The sequence below is a fragment of the Centruroides sculpturatus genome, unplaced genomic scaffold (assembly GCF_000671375.1).
Source record: "Centruroides sculpturatus isolate CEXI.00-Female unplaced genomic scaffold, Cexi_2.0 scaffold301, whole genome shotgun sequence".
In the NCBI taxonomy this organism is placed as follows: domain Eukaryota; kingdom Metazoa; phylum Arthropoda; class Arachnida; order Scorpiones; family Buthidae; genus Centruroides; species Centruroides sculpturatus.
The window spans coordinates 579,385-598,336 of NW_019384595.1; the positions used below are offsets into that span (position 1 = coordinate 579,385).

At 28.8% G+C, this 18,952-nt stretch overlaps 1 long non-coding RNA gene across 3 annotated transcripts; it reads left to right on the top strand.

Annotated features, from left to right (window-relative positions):
• Positions 1-11,460: 11,460 nt before the first annotated feature.
• LOC111624869 lies at positions 11,461-18,406 on the top strand. 3 transcript variants are annotated; one of them, XR_002756643.1, is made up of 3 exons: positions 11,461-11,507; positions 14,685-14,748; positions 14,828-18,116. It is a non-coding gene; the product is annotated as an uncharacterized LOC111624869 (long non-coding RNA). The 3 variants fall into 3 exon arrangements; XR_002756642.1 differs by having other exon boundaries at positions 11,468-11,507; positions 14,811-18,116; XR_002756644.1 differs by lacking the exon at positions 11,461-11,507 and adding an exon at positions 18,217-18,406 and having other exon boundaries at positions 14,627-14,748; positions 14,828-14,858.
• Positions 18,407-18,952: the final 546 nt, after the last annotated feature.

Here is an 18,952-nt window from a genome sequence, read left to right on the forward strand (position 1 = left end):
GCTTCTTGGATATTTATGGAAAAGTTTTGGAATTATTAGATAAATTCCAAAACTTTTCCATTAGACTTGATGATGTCTTCTGCTGTTCTCACCAACACACGTAATCTGTCTTCTTTGTGTTCATTTTTAATCATATTTTTAGTGATTTCTTTAATCGTATCCAAAGGATATTACCCTGCTTCATTGTCTGCGATTATTATCATATTGTGTACCTTGATACAGTACAGTATACCTTGGTACAGTATTTTTTTCCATTAATGTTATTACAAAGAAAATATTAAACCTTTATATTTAAGTGTATCTCTGAAGAGCCAATCAATATAAATTTCGTATCATTATATCTGAGTTTTTATAGCATTTTAGCCCACTGTATAATAATCATTTTGTATATATTATTATATTTCAGAAAGATCTAAAGCAGTGTTTGAATAAATGAGATAATATTAGAATAAAATGAAATAATCATAATTCAAAGATATTAAAGTATTATATAAATTACATTCGTGATTCATATTAATACCCATATATAACATGATGATATAAAATAAATTAGCAATTGTTCTATTTAGATATTTTGGAAAATATTGCAGATTTCAATAAACTAAATTTTTATTTAATTATATATAATATATAAAATAAATAAATTCATTATTTATTATATATAATTTATAAAACTTTGGTTGGGTATACATGGATATTCTGTGGAAACTTTTGAGTTTTTTTAATAAAAAAAATCCGTGATTTGAATAGAAATGATGCTTTGAGTAAAATTACATAATACAAAAGCGATGAAAAATTTATTGTAATATTTATATGTGGTACATTCAAAAAGTTCCGGGACTGGTACTTTGTTGCCAACTGTTAATATGAAACATTTTAAACCGCGAACTTGAAATACTGTCCATCCGAAGCCACACATTTCTATCAACATTCTTGTAACTATTCAAATCATTTTTGGCGACCTGTTTCATAGCATCTTTTGCAGCTGCATTCACAGCATAATCACGAAAACATTGCCCTTTCAATAGTGCCTTCATCTTTGGGAAAAGAAAAATTAGGTCATGGTGAGAGGTCAGGCGTCTAGCTCGCATCTTATTAGCTATAGACGATTCCATTTTTAGAGTAACGGGGAGATTATTACTGAACATGTCAAAACTTGTAGACAAGGTTTTATCTGACTTGCTTCAAAACTGTCCCGAAACGTTTTGAAATAACATGTATATATATATTTATAGTTATACCATGTATGCCATATATTCATGAAATAAGATTGCGAGATGATTTATTCGGGTTTATACGAATTTTTAGTCTTAAAATATTGGTATTTTTAAAATTCAAACGTAATGAATTTGATTTTCATAATTCTGAACCGTACGTTAATAGAAGAATAAAATAGATTCAAGCAATTTTTTGCTTTAGAATTCTGTCTGCTGCTTTCGGGAAAACAAGGATTTTCTCACAAAAAAAGCATTTTTTAAAAAATGTAAATGGGACTTCTGATTATGCGCGACATCTACAGATGTGCATGATCATAATTAGCCTTAAGAGTTTCCTAAACAAATGCTTTTCGTTCTGCAGGATAAATATCAAACAGGAATAATGCTTTATATATTTATATCTAACTTCGTTTCTGTGCTATTTAATTAATAAGACTGTTTTACTGGTGGCACAATGAATAATTTTGTCTAATCGAAAACTTTTCTCCAAGTACAAATTTCAGCATCGTTAAATTTTATTTATGAGCTATAGATTTTTGGGGAAAAATACAAAAATTATTGTCTTTACGAAATTTTTTAAGTATAAAAAAATCTCATTAAATTATCTTACAAATAATTAAGTAACAACGAGCAATTATTTATTGTGACATCATCACAATGCCGGACAGCAATTTTTAATTTATTAGATATTTAATTTAAAATATATGTTCTCCACCTCAAATTAGCGGTGGCTTGCCCCCGTACAGTACATCATTCTTTCCCTTTAGCAATGGAGTCGTGCCGGTCACCTATTAACTGCTTTCAATGAAAAATTTTTGAATTGAAATAACTCGACTTCCGGTACAAAAGTTGGTATATACTTAATGGGGGGGGGCCTTCTGCCTCAAGCTTTCCATATCTGGTCTCGACTTTCATCTAATTCCATTCTCGAGATTAAGAAAGGACAGACAACGGTCGACAGTGGGAATTTATAGGTCTACAGTTTTTTTCAAATTGCTGTCCAGTGAGAAAGTTTATAGTTAATGTTTATATTGGAAAAAGAACTGCGTATTGTTCCCATTAGTCCATTAATGTGTACAAAGTACAGTACGTCATTAAGATACGAGCAACTGAAACTGAAACTTTCGTTTTAAACGGAACATAAAAAAAATGGCGTCAGTAATACATTAAGAGAAATTTAACGCTGCTGAAATTCTTAATTTTTAAATTTATAATTGGAAAATCAATTAAGCTAAGTTATTCCTCATCATCTGTTATATATAAACAATTGTAAAAATTACGCCGAGTTTAAGATGTAAAGCATTATTTCTATTTGATATTTATCATGTATACCAGTGTCTCTCAACGGGGCGATTTGTAACAATTTATATTTTGGGGGCGAAAAATAATTTTCTGAGCGATAAAATAAAACATATTAAGAATAATTAGATATTTTATTCATTATATCGTGCAATAATTAAACAAATAGCATTATACTAGTCAATAGTCTATTCAATGCAGTACGAATTTGGCGTTACCTTGGCCCTTGGCATCGGAATTTTGAAGTGAAGGGGGCGATACTACGTTGAAGGGGGCGACGATTCGTTAGAGGTTGAGAAATATTTGTTTATTAGTTTAAGAGCCAGTTTCCTAAACACTTTTATTTGATTACACACTGTTATAATTATCGATGTAAACGAATGATAGACTATTTCTGATGACATTATCATGTGTGATTCAATAAACTTTAAAGCTGTTAAAAGCATCACGATCGTATATGAGTGGATTCCGGTAAACTGTTAATTATTTATACCTGTAAACTTAAAAAAACACACACACACACAATATGTCTATATGTACTGTGTAGTATATTAAAAGAAACGATTAGTTTATCAAAAAAAAATTCTATGGAATCCTAATAGCAACTGTGACAACAGAAAGTGAAACCGTAAACGTCATTTCTAAGCGATTAGAAAACATTAATTTGGAAGAATGATATCTTTTGCCAAGCTTTTATCAAAAGTGATTCCAACTAAATATAGGAGTATTTGAATGCAAGAATGGCGAACTATAATATTGCAAAAAGTTTTTGTTGTTACCAAGAGCTTGCGCTAGATATTAGAATATTTCTCGGATGCGGTCATACGACTGCGAATAAGACAGTTTTAGTTAGGATTTGCAATGTTTTTGTACAAAAAAGGAGGACATTTATAACAAAGCAGTTTGTTATAAATATTTGATGACTAATTGTAAATTCTGAAAAATTAAACAGACAATAAATAGAGTTTTAAATTCAACGTTTGAATTATTACCCCACCCTAAATTTTGTTTTCTTGTCTAACTGTGATTCATAGTAAAGGTTTTCTTTCTGTTACACTATTTAGGGTGGTAAAGGTTTTCTTTATGTTACAAAATTTAGGGTGGGGTTGTTGCACAACCCCACCCTAAATTTTGTTTTCTTGTCTGTGATTCATAGTAAAGGTTTTCTTTCTGTTACACTATTGAGTGATAAAGACAAAACTTAGAAGAAAATAACATACTGGAACGTTGCTTGCCAGTACTATTTCAGATATGATAAAATAAAAATTAAACAAACAATTAAAAATATATCCAAAAGTAGGATCCTAAAGTGGATAATACAACTCAATGGAGAACAGTTGGCTACTCCAATTTGAGTATCGAATACTAGAATCTTACTCTGTCATTAAGTTATTGTCATCTGACCGCTCGAGGAATTTTAATACTCTAATTAATCGTTAACTTCTATCAACATATTAATTACTTGTTTTGAATACTTTGTAAATACTGTAACTCAATACTGCCAACTTGCCTTGTACAGAATTACTTATCCTCGTTGTTTTCACGAATTACATTCTTCGCTTCTTCTTGAGAACTCATTCGATTCTGCCTGAAACGAACTCTAACACAATTGGGTCATTCTCTCTTCCTCAATTTACAAAATATGCATTTTGGAATTTGTATTATCTTTCTCTCTTGTGTTAATTTATCGCTAAAAATTATCTATGAATTGAAATAACTCAACTTCCGCTACAAAAGTTCGTATATAGTTAATTGGCTTCTGCCCCAAGCTTTCCATATCTATTCCCGCTTTTCATCTAACTCCATTTTCGAGATTAAGAAAGGACAGACAGACGATCGACAGTGGGAATTTATAGGGCTACAAATTTCTTCAAATTTCTGTCCAATGAAAAAGTTTTTCTCATTCGTTTCAACGAGCTAAATATTCCATTTTGAATAACTTAGGAGACATTCTTTTAAATATAATGTTTAACAAAGTTTTAGCGGATAAACTGATTTTCCTTATATGCAAAAACTGAAACAAAAGTTAAAAATTACTATAAGTGTATTAGTTTAAATTTATAATCTATCAGTTATTCGCCCACCAGTGGCAGAATGGATAAAGCCATTTTGTTAGTTATCCTATTAATATGTTCTGCTCTTTTTTCTAACTTCTTGTTTAAAAGTTTTAAATTTTAAGATGTAAAAGAGTCATGAATACTTCCATATTTCATTGCTTTATTTATTCCATATTCAAATTAATCTGATTGGATTAATTTTTTAAATGGAATCCTAATGCATATATAAAAAATTGGGATGTTAAAAAATTCTAAATATTGAATAAATAACGTTTATTTTTTTAAAATATCCTAGACATTTAGAAAAATATTATATCTGAAAAATTAAAAATTTAATTTTCTAGTTTTTTTTTTAATTCTAACGCCTAGATTCATATTCACGTTTAAAAAAAGGGTAAAAAATCAAATGTTTTAAGTTATAAACAAAAGTTAAGTATCAATTAAATTTACAATTATGGGTAAATACATCTCAAAATATCGATTTCGTGTTAACACAGTAACACAACTGATCGATCAATTATATAGAAGACAGGCATTCCATCACACAACAGGCACAATCTGTTAACTGTTAATATTGATAGTATAATTCTGGGGAATTCCGAAATATGTTATTTTTATTTGAGATAAACATAATATAGTAGTCCATTCAGATCTTATTTCAATGAAATGCAAGTGAATATTTTGCTGTCTGATATGTATCTTATTTAATCACGAAAGCCAGAATATACCATTAATTTGTTTCAGAATCAAATTTCCCTCTTGCGGAATTCAATTATTATTATTATTATTTATTTTTGGTTTAGTTTTCTAGAATTTAAAAGTTTATTTTAGATATAATATGACGTGTTTGATTTTAGAATTTTGATGGTTCAGAGTAATCTTTAGTGTGTCAATTAAATGATACAAAATATGTTAAATTTAAAAATGTATGATTAGTCGATATCTATAATTTCACACAAAAATCACGCGTAATTCATTTAACTCTTTGTCAGAGAATTAACTGAAATTAGACTTTTTCTGGAAGTAGTAATCAGTTAGGCCAGAAATTCATCAGTGATGTCATGTCATAATTGTAACATATAACACTAAAAATTTTACTCAAATAATTTTTAACGTTTCTTTTAGAATATCGCCTAAAGAAACTGATTTTGTAATATGTTAAAAATAATAGTCTATATACAAATAAAATAACGAATATTACTTGTTTGTTATTGTAAAAATACTAATACAGTACTTATTCTAATTGGTAGTCGGATATTTTGCAATTAATTGCCAAAGCATAAAACATTTGTTCCAGAAAAATATTCGAAAATCTAAGTTTAAGAAAATTTATGAATGTTAATAAAATGATTTTTCTCCAATTATTTCTGAAATGCTCTATCCTTTTCGCATTACTCTACATTTTTAATCTTAGTTTAAATTTAGTTATAAATATGAATAATGTGTATAGCTAGATAAAGAATTAATAATCAAATTACAAATAATAATATAAGCTACAGCGTATATCACAGATAAAATTATTTTAATTAAGATAATAAACGAAATCGAAAGTTTACAAAAATAATACCTGTTTTTTGCCATTGATAAAATGGTTGGAAACCTTGCAGTTTAATGAGAAATACTGTATACTATAAAAGTGGCTTATATAATCTATATCTATCTATATCTATATATATATATAAATGGACATGTATGTCCCTATATTTCACTTTTCCGCCAAAACTACACATCGCACGTGAATAATGTTTGTATGTGGTAGTAGACCCAAGTCTCCATTCGTGCACCAGGGGGGTTGCGTCTCGATAGCTATAAGGGTGCGGGAGATATGAGGCTGAAAGTGGTTGAAAGTGGCTTTCTATTTCGAATGTTTTGTTCGAATTTGTTCGAATTAAATTCGAACATAAAATTCGAATATTGGTTCGATTATAGAACGATTGTAAACGTTCCAGAAACGTTGAAAATAGTTCGTTTGACTTGACGTGAACAGGAGACGTTCAGAAATAGAATCGGGACCAGATCTCTAATCAGAAACGGGGGACCTAATTCTTGCATTCTGTGAAAACGGGTAAGATTGGCTATAATGTAATTATCTTAATCTTCACTATCGTTACTTTTTAAAAGCCCAGCGAAGCGGATCCTTGCAGCAAGATTCTAGATTAATTAGAAAAACAGTCTTTTATATATAAAAACGAAAACTATATTACATACAAATGTACGAACAAATAAAAACCCAGCGAAGCGTGTCCTTGCAGCTAGTGTATTTATAAAAATAAACAGATCCGTTCAAAAGGAGTTTTAAAAGTAGGACTTAAAAAATTTTTATAAACTACGCTATGAAATATTGAAGGTTTATGGGACTTTTTGTATTAGTTTTAAAATTTTTCTTGCAGGAGAGGTAAACACATACCCCACGTATACAATGCCTTGAGTATACGTAAATAATTTATGTTACTGGAATACATTAACTTTTATTTTCTGTATGCAGTTATGTTAAGTGAGTTACTTATTGTTTTTAGATACAACGGTAGCCGAATGCGGCTCTTCTAGACATTTATTGCAGCTCCCGTATACACACGATTTTTTTTTTTATAAACTTGGTACATACTACTTACACTTAACGCCGAAACAAGCAACTGAAAGCTTAGAGTACATTCATAGAATCGAAGAAGTTAAATGATTGTTTACCTAGTCATAAAGTGTCAGTAAAGTGTGATATTTACTATAGAACACTGATAACTATATTATATATAGTTAAAATACTGTAAATACATGATGCGGCTCTCCAATAGAGGATGCGCCCTCATTTATTTCCGAAAACAGTGTAAGGCTACTATCGTGACAAGTTTTGGTGCTCTCGCAGTAAGTAATACAGTACTGCGAGATCTATGATCTATTCTTCGATCCATCTTGCAGTTTGAGAAAATTCGATGGTTTGTTATATAAATTTAAACTGTGTGCAAGCTGTATGAATAATGATGATCAAACCAGCTTTTTAATTTTTTTATACAGCATACTATTAAGAATTTAAACAAGTTTTCTAAACAATACTTCGATCCTGATTGCGGTTCTAAAGAGAATCGCAATCAGGATCGACGTATTTTTATTGATAAGGAACAGGATTCCGAAAGATTAAGAGTGAAAAAAAAAGACAAAATTTCGTAAATATCAAATTTCTTATTGCTAAAGATGGCACTGCGAATTTAAAGAGTTTTCTATTCGGTTTGACGAAATAGTTTTTCATGAAAAAGTTCTTGAAAAAAATTAATAATAAATTATTTAGTGAAAGATAACTAAAAGACAGTCATTTTCGATAATCATTACGTCAGAGGGAATTCTAGATTGACATAGAACATTAATAAAAAAAATTTGAAAGATTCTTAGTTTAAGACATCGTTGATAGAATTAAAAGAAAAATATAGTAAATCTTGTCTAATGTTGTGATCTTAAAATAGCCTCCAAAACGTTAAAATACAAATATATTTAATCAAACTCTATCTTAAAAACAATCTTTAATTCTTGTTAACAGATAACTAGTTAATTTGGAGTTTAAAAATAATTGAAATCAGCTGAATAATTATTCGAACAAATGCAAATTTTAACATGGCTCGATCAGTAATTCAGTTAATAAAAATCAGAGGGCGCTACACGAATCATTGATAAAATTTCTTAATAAATAGGAACTTACCAAATCATCGAAAACTACATTTAACGTCTCATTAAATAGAAGGAAAACGTTTAAATAAAATGCAAATCTTTTTTACAATATTCATTTTTGAAGTAGCAAAATCCACAAGAACTTTTAAATTTAATCCAGAATTTTATTATTATGAAAAATTGGAATAAAACATTTTTCATAGTTATACTCCTGTTTTCCAAAGATAAAATAACTGTACGATATTTGTTTGTTTATACCAAACGTATTAAAACAAATTACTACGAACAATTTTTTATTGTGACGTCGTCACAATGCCGGGCTGTAATTTTTAATCATATTTGTAATTTATTTAATTTAAAACATATGCTCTCAACCTCAAAATTAGTAGTGGCTTGCCCCTGTACATCATACTTTTCCTGTAACAATAGATCGTGCTGGTCATCTATGCTTTCAGGGTAAAAGCTTTAAATTGAAAATGCTGACTTTCGGTTTGCATCAGAAATTCGTATATAGATAATGGGGGCCTCCTGCTCCTAAGGTTTCCATATTTGGTCTGAGATTTCATCTAACTCCGTTTTCGAGATTAAGGAAAGACGGACGATGGAAGTGGGTATTTATAGATCTACAATTTTTGCAAATTGTAGCCTGATTAGTTTGATGTATATGGAATATTCTTTATTAAGAATAATCAATCCATTACTTAAGATCGTGTTTGATGGCAGTTATGACAGTCGTTTAAGCATTATTATTAGTTTTTATGATTATATTATAAAATTTTAATGGAATTTTGTTGAAATTATTAGAAAAATTTATCATCATTGTTCAAATGATAAATTTAGCTGCTTTGGAATTTGTTAGATTCCTAAGAATATTTGAACTGCAATTTGAAAAAAAAATTGTAGACCTATAAATTTCCACCGTTGTTCATTTGTCCATCGTTTCCTTGATTTCAAGAATGGAGTTAGACAGATGAAATCTGAGATCAGATATGGAAGCTTTAGGAGCAGGAGGCCCTGATTAACTATATACAAAGTTCTGATGCAAACCAGAAGTCAGCATTTTCAATTTAAAGCTTTTTCCCTGAAAGCGCAGATGACCAGCACGACTCTATTGTTAAAGGAAAAGTATGATGTACAGGAGCAAGGGAGCAAGCCACTAATTTGAGGTGGAGCACATATATTTTAAATTAAATCAATGAAAAATATTGTGATTGTATTAAGAATTGAAACTATGAGAAAATCTTTTAATTAATATATATATATATACAGAAAGCATTATAAAATTTCTGTTTAGAATTTGTAAAAATAATAATACAGATTAAATCAACATTATATTCTTCAGTAAGAATTAACACACTCAAAATTTGTGCTCTCCATTAATAAAATATCTGCATCTATAGACAGATATTCCAGTTTGCTATATGAAAAAGAACTGATATGAAATTTTAAAAAGAAGCTGATACTTACACAGCAAAATAAACTGTACATTTTTCTGCACTTGTGTAATTGTCAGCATAGCCAAAAATAAAAACGATACTGTAGTGTTTTTTTGCTTTCTAGAAAATTCTAGCACTTTCAGTGAATCGCATAAGATTATATAGATATAATGGTTAAATAGCAGAGGAGACTGTCTTCTTACTTCCGTGATAACCTGGATTCAGATGGGCGTAAGATCCTCAAATTTTTTTTTTATGATTGTTTAGTCTAGATATACGGTAGATCACTCTTTCCATTTATCCTACACTTGAATGTTTTTGTAAATGTACTCCTCAACACCAACAAATAAACCAGAACTGCAGAAAAAATGGACAAATATGTGCAAAAGCAATGGCACAGACAGAGCATGATATTTACAGACTGTCTGTCTAAAATACAGATGGTTGCTAGCTCTTAGATGTCACATTATATCCTATCAAAAGTAAGTGTTTACATATGTAAAAAGAGATTATAAAATTATAATAATGAGAAAATTTTTGGAAATTTCAATTTCTATATACATCAAACTTGATAAAATATCAGTTAAATATTTTTAAATAAAATTTAATTTTTTTTAGTGGATTAAACAATATGTAGTAATTATTTTTATTTATATATCAACATTTCTCACTTAGAAATTACCTCAAAGAAAAAATAATCAGTTGTTCTGTTCAGAGCAGAATTCCAACTAATTTGACAGTTTAGTACAATAGGTTCTCAAATTACATATTTTAAAATCACATATTTCAAACATATACTCATTTTTCTATTGTGTTATATTGTTCAAAATATGTTCAGTATTCAGAACTATGCAAACACTCTGACTGTTAATAGTAATGTTTACATATATTGTTTGAATCCTATTTACCATTTGAAAATTAATTATTCTTGAAAGTATTCTTGTAATGAAATTTTTCAAGCATTCTCATGTACTAGTTTTGTGTTGCAATCACTGGTGAATTGACACACAATTTTCCATAATCAACTTCACTTCCTAATTTACAGTGCGATTTATATTTATAAACTGAAACTTTTAAATATACAGCTATTGAATGTTGAACTAAGTTAAATTAAGATTATCTTTTTTGATGTGTTAGAACTGAGTGTTTGTTTCCAACTATTAGTTCTTTCTTTCCAGTTTATACATCACTTTCTTTGTCTTCTCTTAATTTCTAGAATCTTTGAAGAGCTAATCCCTTTTATGGATGAGAAAAATTGTCATTTGTTCTTAAATTTTAGCTTATTCTAGCTTATCCTCGTTACATGTTATGTATGGTATTTAAACTATTAGTATGATATGGTATATCATTCACATCTATACAGTCTTAGTGTCATATTCATACACATAGAACACAACTAAAGCATTTCCCATTAGTTTAAATGGCAAAATTTTGTTCATAGTATATAAAATTTAAAATGCCTGTAACTTTAGAATGCAACCCTTATGAAGGCTCATATTTTAAATATATAATAAAACATTTATGTACTATCAGTTTTCTTAAATTGTTAAATAAAGATTTAAGGTACAGTGTATAAAATTAAAGTTAATATATCAATATTATTTTCATTCACAGTATAATAAAAATAGGGATATTTCGTGTATATTTAACATTTGCAATAACATCTTTATCCAAAATTTTGTTCTTATTGCATATTGTTAGATTGAATTCTGTAATGTATATTAAATGTTGTGAAATTTAACTTTTGTTTTATTTGAAATATATTTCTCAAATATCTTTTTTATTTTTTTATTTTAGGTTGGTAGCTCCATGCATTTAAAATAATGATTCAAGCAATTATAAAGGTGAGTATTGAATATATATTTCATAATTTAAGAAAAACATTTGTATATTTCAATATAAAAAGTTTAAAAATTATAAGACCATTACTTGTATTTGCAGCTCTCAATAAACAAAAAAAAATTATGATTAGTTTTTAACAATTTTATATTAAAACAGAACACCACCACAATAAAACTATCACTTTTAGATTTAATAGGTTATCTTTAAGTATTTAGAAAATAAAACATTACATATCTTATAGATATAATACTTGTTCTTGTTTCAGTGAAATTAAGCAACTTTTTTTTAAGTTTTATTGTGTAGCTTGTTTTCTGTTTTTTAATAAGTATAATATTATGCAGATAAGTGATAGAAATTAATAGCTAAAACTTTATTGTAAGATAGCCCAAAATAGTAGAAGAAGAAATACTAAAACACTAAATCAATTTTCCTTGTCAAAACAAATCAAAAACATACTTAGATAAAATGAACATTTTAGAGTGAAAAAGTCAATTAGCTGTTAATACCAAATTATATTTTACTGTCACTTATTTATCAATAACAATCAAATTATTATTCAATGAGAAACAACAACAACACATTGGCCTGGAACAGTGGTTCCAAAACTTTGAAAGATCACAGACCCTTTTATAAAAAATATATTTGGCAGACCCCTATTTTCAGCTGTTAGGTTTCAAGTCATTAATTAATAAATGACAATAATAATAAGCACCTGAGGCATCTCATATTATTTTCGACTATTTTTGATTGTGTTAATTTGAAAAATTTTGTTAAAATAACAGAATTAATAAATTGTAAAATTTAATAAAAAGAACTTTTTGAAAAATAAAAATGTTTAATACAGTAAATTTACAATACTTCACTTAAACCTTAATATAGCTTTATATAATATAGTACAATTGTAAAGTCCCTCTTCAGTGGAATATGCCCATGTGTAGCACTGTAAATTTCGAATGTTTGAAATATTTGTATAATTTCATTTTTTCAAAATGAAAATATTTTGAATATTTGATATTCAGGTTTTGCCGAATTTTCAGTGTTCAAATATTTTCAAATATTGGAAGTATTCAAAATGCAATTTGCATATGTGCAATTTGTAATGAAATGCACACAAAATTGATCAAAGTTCAGTTATTAACTTTAATTGTAATAATTATTAAGTCAGAATTAATATTTAGTCACTTTATTTGATTTTAAATAATATTGAGATTTTTAACGAAATGTGAATAGATTATGAAATAATTAAAAATGACTAAGTTTTTGTGGAAGAAGAGTTGCTTGTTTAAAGACTCTGGTCTCACTCAATTTCAATGATCACCAGTGATATAGTCCATCACCCAAAAAATAAACTCTCACTTCTACTGTAGGTTGCCAGGTTGCACAGAAATTTATGAAAACATTAAAACTCCTCAGAATAGGGTGAGCCAAGTGACTGATTACCAATCAGTGGGTCCATCATTTTGATAGTATAACATGTTAACAGCAAGTTATTAAAAATGTATGCAAAAGTACAGTTTGTTTCACACAAATAACTAAATGAACATGCACCACTTAGTTTATCAAATACTCACAACTATTTCAAATATTCAAAACTAGCAGACTCCACCACGACTTGTGGCTCAAAATGTATCTATTATAAATTTATAACACTTCCCCGTGGGGGGAATTTTTCCCAAAATTTCTTCTTAGTGTACATTCTGTCGACATACCCTATTAAAACGCAAAAAACCGCATCTAAAATAGTATAAATAGAAGCAGAGTTCTTTACGGTAAGCCTTAATCCTAACCATCTTCCTTCAGTGGGGGGAATTTCGACACGTATATTATATAAAAACACGTGCATATTCAAATGCAACATTGTGTCAAAATTTCAAAGGAATCGGTAGGAACAAATGAACATTACATTTTTATTTATATAGATAGATAGAAGATGATCTGCTTTAGTTCATTTTCACAGAAAAGCGTAATGCCTCACAGAAAAGAGTAATGCCTCACAGAAAAGCAAACTTAGGGCGTCGTACTCGTAGCACCATCTGTTGGACATAAAAGCCTGAACCTAGATTATATCATTTAATTTATATGAATGTTTAACGGAATAATATACAGCCTATGTCCACCCTGAGGTTTCATTCTAAATATTGGTGAAAGAATTTTTGAAATCAGATGAGTAGTTTCGGAGATTACCTGCTGCAAACAAACTTTACATACATACATACAAACATTACCTCTTTATAATATTAGTATAGATTTACAGCACTGTCCGTGTGGCTCAGCTGAGTGTGATGTCATTTCTTTGTTCCTGGAAGCTTATCCTGTTTCCCTGACTACTGCAGAGGTACTTTACAATTATACTGTATTTTTAAATATTTGCTATGTAATAAAATAAAAATGTTTTTAGAACTTGACCCTGTGGACCCCTAGGGGGTTGCAGATCACACAGTTTTGGAACTAATATCCTAGATAAATGTGGACTGAGGTACACTACTTTGGATAATTGAAAATTCAGATTACATGAAATGTTTATAAATTATTCAATAAACTGGATTTGGATGCATTAACATTTACAATGCACTATATTTTTAAGTTAAACCTATTTATCAAACATGATAAAATACTTAAATAAAACTAAAGTTTAGTGTTAATACAAACAATTGTAAATTATATAATAAACATTTTTGTATTGACTGTTGATCTTTACAATTTTTTTGAATTTTACATTTTTTTTTTTTTTGAGTTGAATCATTATTCTTATGATAGTCCAAAAATATAAGTATGAGTAATAAATTTAAAAAATCAAAATAACTTTGAGTAGTCAAAGCAGTTTAAAAACAACTAATTTTACTTTCTGTTTCCTCTTAAATGTAAATCAACAGTAATTTCAAATTAAAGATCAAATACCACGATATTGTAACAGAAAAGTAACTGTTTTTTGAATTAGATCTTTAAAAAAATGTCATTTCAAAAATGTTAACTATTAATTTGTTCAAATTTACTTCTGAGCAATGGGATGTTTTTAATTAACAAGAGTGTAATAGTATTTTAAATATTGAATACTTGAGTGCTTTGGAATATGTTTTGTAGATATTTTCAATCTTTTTTTGCATTAATTTCTGACATAGTTTTAAAACATTCTACTTTATAATAGAAAATTTTTCAAATTTAAAAATAATATTGAACAGTTTATATTACAGTACATGCTCATAGGAGAAAAATTTTAAATCTAAGAAGAAGTATAATGAATAGGTATTTACTTTAGATCAGATTTTTTCATATATAATAAATGCATTTGTTAAAACTTATAGCAGATATTTTATATGTTCAGGTCATCTGACAGATCTGAGTACTTTGATCAGGTAAATATATCATACTATTTTTTTAATACAGCAAGATGTTTGTATTCATATTAAATGTTGTTGTATACTTTAAGTAATTAACTTTTATTTGTATAAAACTGGAAGTTGACACTATGATATTTAATAATTAGAGATACCTCTTATCTGCAAATAATGTATAACAATTGTTTTTGCCTAATTATGCACATCTTAATAATATATTTACAAATGATAAAATTTTCCAGCAGCTTTTAAAACATTTTAAAACCCTTATTATCCATTTTTAGCATTTGTAAGTACACTTAAAATAGCTGACATACTATTTTAAATTTGGAATGTATTTTATCTGTAGCTAGATGAAGTATGGGTCAAAATAAGTAAAATGGATCACATGAGAACAAACACTTTTTAAATTTGGAGACCCACCTTAAATGATTAAGACTGATCGATCTTATCAGATTGATCAGTCTTAGAAATAATTTTTTTTTTATATTTTGGCTGTTTCTTCACACTTTTGCAGTAAGTGCAGATAATATCTCTTCTATAACAATTTCAGCATCACATCTTTCTACAAAGCATGACAACAATAGATAACATTTTCATTTGTCTTTTGGAAAAAGCAAATATAGAGCAATTTTTTCTCTTTTAAATCTATTATTTCATCTGCAATCAAGCACATTATTATGTCTTTAGTCCAGCGGTTCCGAAAGTGTGTGCCGTGGTTTCCTCACAGGTTTCCTCACAAAATGTTATAAGATTTTTATAATGTTAGAATTTGTATAATGTACTTGTTAGAATTTGACATAGGGTGCCTTGGGAAAATCTGCACTTAGCAAGGGCACCTAGAATCAAAAAAGTTTGGGAACCACTGCTTTAGTCCTTGAAAATACAAAGAAAATATTAGTTTTTTAATGATATAACATCTACTGCACATCAGATTGTATAAAATAAATATGACGTATTTGTAATTGTATAAATTTGACGTTGGAGGGCCATAAACAACTACAGGCTTCTTCCAACACTGCAGTGATCATGCAAAACACTAGCAACACTACGGAAAATATGAGGATACCTATCATGTTCAACCCACTATTGAGGTCTCTATACAGCACCACTCTATACAACGAAAAATTACCATAGCATACAGAAGGTGCAGCACTTTGTTCGATATCCTACGCAACGAAAAGGACCAATCCAGGGTGGAGAAGTTATCAGGCGTCTATACAATCCCTCTAAGAGATAACCAGTTTAACAGGAATTTGGTATACGTAGGATCGACTAAACGTTCATTAGGGGTTAGGATAAAAGAGCACATCTCAGATGTACAATGCAACAGACATACAACATCACTCTCCACCTACGCCACTGATCCTGAAATAGTGGTGGACTTCAATAGAGCGCAGATAATCGTCACCACACCGCACATTCACCATCTAAAATGGTTGGCGGAGATGGAAATTTTTAGAGCATACGACACATCCACTTGTATTAATTCAAGAGACGAAATCGGCCTTTCCATGGCATGGCAAAACCTACTACATACAGAGTAACAGCAAAATACTATTTATTAAATATTAAAATAAAAAATAAAAATAGAAGGTACTGGGGAACATGTGAGAACAGTATTGAATAATTATGTATCTCAATCGCACGTTTTTAAGTATCATAATAATATCTTTCTCTTGAATTTAGACATTGATCGTTAACTTCGATCACGTTCAAACATATCACGTGACGAAATAAGCGAACGATCCGAACGATTCAAACTCAACAGAGTTCGTATTTATTCAAATTTCGTTTTTGGTGTTCGATCCAGCTGTTTCACGTGAAGAAGAGCCCAGAAGGGGTTATGAAAACGTTCGTTGTTGAAAGATTATTCGATACACATCGGTTATAGGTTCAAGTACGTCATATTTAGTTTTTAATGTATAATTCCCTTATTTGCATGTCTTCACAGGACAAGAATTAATCCCTTTACTGCTTTCTAAAATAGTATATGTTATAAATTAGAGTAAAATATTCAGCTGGAATAAATTTCTTAAGTTTTAAAATTCTTACCAGTTCTTTTTGGTTTTTACACAATTGTCAATTACTGATTTTCTTATAAATTTCACTTTACAACATAAATTGTAAAACAACCTGCATTTTTGTGACAATTTTTCTTGTGGATATTGTATCTTTAGTTCTATGGCTGAAATTTCATTTTCCCCATTTTTCTTTCTTTCTTTTGTTTTATTATTCAATTTTAAAGCTACTTTATTGTAAAATAACAAAAATTGCACCTGAGTTAGAGATTGACAAAGCTTACCATATTGTGGCAGGGCAGTATGCAGACAAGAGTTGTGCAAGAAAACCAACTCAGAGCTCAACATGCCACAATTTTTGTTCTGAATGGCCTTCCTTAACTTCTTTGACGTGTCACAGCAAACATGAATTGATTTTGTTGTCTTGTTTAATGTACTAACAGAAAAACCACTAAACTCACTTCCTCCTCTTCTCTTCCGAAAGACAGTTGTCATGATTTTCCAGGCAGACAAAGTTAAAGTTTCTGACACTTCTTTAGTTTTTTGGTGAGTATAACTCCAAGCCATTGATTGATTTTTTTTGTCTCTGCATTTGCATATTGTATATATCATATTGCAATCAAGCCTCATCACCATAATGTACCACTCTAGAAAAATATCACCTTCTCTTCAACTATTCCCATCTATTGTTTCTTATGCTCCTCTGAAAGCAGTTTAGGTACTCACCTGATACAAAACTTCTGATAACTTAATGTTTCAGGGATCACTTCATGAAGGACTGTGCAAGATTTGTGGAAACACCAGAAATCTCTGAAATGGTGAATTTGTTGATTCTCTCCAACCTCTCATCAATGTTCTCAACTCTACTACTCTTTTCATCATGGACATTGGTGTGGCCATTTTTGAACATACTGACTGCATCATTGTCTCACACTGCCCTCACTCATTACAAACTTTTTTAAGAATATAAAGTTAATGATGAATTTCAACCACTGTACAGTTTTTGTCTAATAGAAATCTTATAACTGAATATATTTTACAGATTTTTCAACTGCAGCACATATTTTGAAAAATCGTTGTTGAGCAAGTAACAGTGACACAAATTTCACTATCAATGCTAGATGCCTGCAGTACATTTTATCATTATTTGAAAGAATTTTTATAATTGTAAACATTTTGATGATATATTTATATTTACTCAACATAATAATATGAAAATTAAACAAACTTTAATTAACAAGCATAAATATATATTTTTTCCTGCTTAGATGCATTTTTCAACTTTATAAATTATTTTGTATGATTAAATTTTAAGAAAGAAATTTTTCAAAGTAATTAAAAAATTTTTCCTTTAGAAAATTTGCACTGAATGATCACTTAATACAGCATTTCTGAAATCAAGAACTTAGATTATGCCTTTTTTTTCCACAAGAATACAGTAATAACAAGCTGATTACATACAAGGATGCTCCCTAACATATTTATTCATATAATGACTGTAATTTATCTAAAACAGGTTAGTATTCAAAAACTTAGTAAAAATGTTAGATTATATGATAAATGATAAGTTTCTCCTATGAGCAATTACTTCCGGAAATTATTTTCTATATTATTTAAAAGCATTTAAGATATTATAAACAATATATATATATATTCAATAGAACCATTACTTATGATGATATAGAGATGATAAAATTTAAGATATTACATATACATATGAATTATAGCCTTTTCTACATTTTAAGAATTCAATTTACAATTTTGAGTCCTTCCCTCCCTGTTCTGTACAGTTAGGTACTGTACTTTTAGCATACCTTCTCCCCTTTAATTTTATGACCTTGACGTTGAAAAAATGACAAAACTTTTACTAATTTGATACAAATTTGTTCTTACAAACCTATTTATTAGTATTGTGAATAAACTAATTCCACTAAAATAAGTAGACAATGTCTCAACCCCATCTCTTTCATTGTATACAATGATATACTTTTCACAAACCCCTTCAAAAACATCATACATTATAGAAATCTTTCTAACATACTCAGCTTACAAAAAAGTTGGAGATAATCTTTGTCAAATGTTTAATATTTC